This window comes from Anneissia japonica, unplaced genomic scaffold, assembly GCF_011630105.1.
Source record: "Anneissia japonica isolate Jap-2015-1 unplaced genomic scaffold, ASM1163010v1 scaffold7766_len575116_cov191, whole genome shotgun sequence".
NCBI classification, from domain to species: domain Eukaryota; kingdom Metazoa; phylum Echinodermata; class Crinoidea; order Comatulida; family Comatulidae; genus Anneissia; species Anneissia japonica.
The window spans coordinates 189,596-192,873 of NW_022694700.1; positions in this window are offsets into that span (position 1 = coordinate 189,596).

Below are 3,278 nucleotides of genomic sequence, written 5' to 3' on the forward strand. Positions count from 1 at the left end.
CTTTAGTGCAATAACGAACTGTCAATAACAGGACCAAGAGACTTCAATGTTATTGGCTCCTAAGAATTTGACAGAAAGATTTTAAAAAGGTCATTTCCCCTTCTTTTTTAAACTGTGTAATAATTTCATCTTGTTTCCACTGCCTTCAGAGCTGTGCAATATTGTATTAACTTTTTTTCTGATAAACCAATTACTTTTTAACTTGTGACGTTTCTATCTGATTACATCAGTTTTTATCAGACATCGTTTAGCGAGTCGTTGTTGCTGTCGTAGATTGGTGAATATTGACTATAGTGACAAAAACGGTTGTGATCAGAGCTAAAAGTCCAAATTGCTGTATGTGAAAAATAATTGGTTTTCATAAAAAAAAATATCAATATTACATGCTTATTACTGCTTTTGGTAAAATTTGACTTTATTTAGTCCCAACATTTATATTTTATGTATTTTATTATTAATTGCCTATTGTTGAGTATAGGCCTACAGTAAAATGTCTTATTCCCAGATTGAATTGTCCACATAAAATGTTATTTAATGTAGTACTGTAAATGAATGTAGTACTATAAATTTGGATTATGTTTAATGTTATTATGAATAATTGCTTTGTTTTATATTCATATAAATACTGAGTGTACTTTAATCAATCTACTATCACTACGTTAATTATTTTGTTATTCATTACCTGGCCTCGTGGTAGGAACGTTAAAGAGCCCGCCCCCAGCCTTACTGTATATCTGATGTGCGGTGTCAGTGATAGGGGGCGGTGTAAGTCTTCCAAATCTCATGCCAGTAATATTGTCATTGCTTCATTGTATTGTAAATGCATTGACTCTACCAAATCACCTCTAAAATGTTGTTTCCCTTTTGTAACGCGATCACCCTCTTTAAACGTTATTCTACCCCCCACCCCCACCTTTATAATTTCTCCTAATAATTCTACTCCACATTTGAGTTCCGTCCTTATTACCAATACACTATTATATATAGCCACTGATAGACCTACTTAATATTGTATGCTTGCAAATTCTCTTTTATATATTACTACATGATGATGGGAATACAGTATTATAGTAATTTTAAATATCATCGTTTCGGATGCTTACAATATGAGGGTGTTTTTCTTTGTTGTACAAGAATGCTTCGAGAATATGATGCAAAAGGAGTGTAAAATTGTAAATATTACGTTTTAATGGCTGTGCATGTTAGTATTTAAGTGCGCCCTCACCAACCATTGAGAATAAGGGCGTTCTGTGTGCTTTAGCAACTACCCTTGCAAATGGAACTTTCCGCTAAGCCCCGCCCCTTGGATATTGTTGCTAAGGTCCCACAATTCGACAATGTAAAAACATACGCAAACACGTGCGTTTGTGTGTTACAACCATGGTTACAACACGTTTGTTTGTAGAAACGCGCGTATTCCTGGCACTGTTCTGATTGGTCAGTTGTTAATTTTGATTGACACTCCAGAGAGGTCCTTAAGGAAGCAAGTCGGTATTTGCGTGGGTCTCGATCATAGTGTGTTTGAAACGGATTTTGATTTACTAGGTGTGTTAATTTTAATTTCGATCCCCATCATCTTTTGAGTATTTAAATAGAGGCATCAAATAAATTCACAAAAAGGCTGATTTTTCTGTTTAGTTAAATAAAATTGTAGTTCAGCTTGTTGAAATTCTGGCATTATGCACACCTTTTTCCCTCATTCAGAATGGTTTGTCAACATGTTGCCTTACTTTCATGCGCAACTTGTTAATAAGTAGGCCTAGTAACACTGGTGAGTTCAAATATTTATTTTCAGATTAAATATAAATATGTTCCATTGTCACTTGCTGATTAGTTTGATTCACCGAATTTATTTCATGAATTTAATTAAAATTAACGTATTTTAATGCACAAATTACCGAGTGAAAAGTATGTTAATACTTGATGATACTTATTTAGTTCGATTTATTGTTTTTATAAGAAATACTTCTGATATCATAAAAATGATTTAATATTATTAGAAGTGGAAATAAATTTGTTTCATAAAGAAACTGCGGTTATTAAAATTGTTATTGACTCGTATTATTGCTTGTACAGTACGGTTATGTGCATGTTTCATGACAACAGTTTTATCGTCCCAATGCTGCATTCTAAGTTAGATCTTGTAAATTATATCCAATGAAAAACAACCTTGTAGGACAAGAAAGTTATACTAAATAATGTTAATTGCTAGTTTCACGTCCCGGTCTCAACGAATTACTAGCCTCAAGAAAAAAAACCCAAAAAACTACTGTATATGCTAATATATATATAAAAAAAATATGAAAGATTGCTGTCAAAGCCTAAGAGGCGGTTGAAACATAAATAGCAGAATACTTCAAAGGTTCATTTTACTTCTAAAAATATATATTTAACAAAATATTATTTACCAGGCTGTTTACCACTAGTATATGATATTAAATAGAAATACCCTCAGCAAAATAGTTTGAAATCCCGGAATAGCGATACTGTATATTATTTGGCTTTATCAACAATATAAAATGACCTTCAAATATAACATAGACCTCCATATTCTAGTGGTACGGTATGTAACCTGTTAGTTTTCGGCCCTGTTATAAGAGACAACTATATAACTATAGGCTTAGTTGTTGTCTCAGTTTTTAATAAAAAGACCTTTACGTCAGTTAAATTTGGTACTAGTATTAAATGTCAACATGAAAATGTATGCAATTCCGCACAATAAAACTGCGAGTACAGCTTTATTATCTACACTATTAACCTTTGAATTTAATAACTTTCATCGGTATGTAATAAAGTTTATTATTCAAGTTAATTAAGTTATATAATATTATGATGCTTAATATAGTCACATTTACATTTCTTTTATATACCGTAAAACCTTGGATTGGATTAGATTGGACTTACTCGGTGTAAACACCAAGGATAACCCACGAAAGTCTAGAAGAAGACTTATTTCCAGTGAGACAATGCCCTACTCTTTTCCTCCGAAGAGTGTACTGCGTTCTTTAAATGCACACGGAACCAACGGCTTAAACGTCTCAAACCAGCTTAAGAGATAATCAAGTCCTAATTATTATGTCAAAGAGGCCGCATTCTGTGCACTGGCCAGACCGCCTATTCTGCTGATCGTTTTGTTTATCTGTTGTTTATCATTTGACTTTAATTGTTGAATCTGATGTTAAAGCAGGCGCTCCCGTAATAACCGCCTATGTTATTATTTCTTGTCTCCATTATACTATATGTCCATCAGGATATAAGTGCACCCATCACTTCAATGC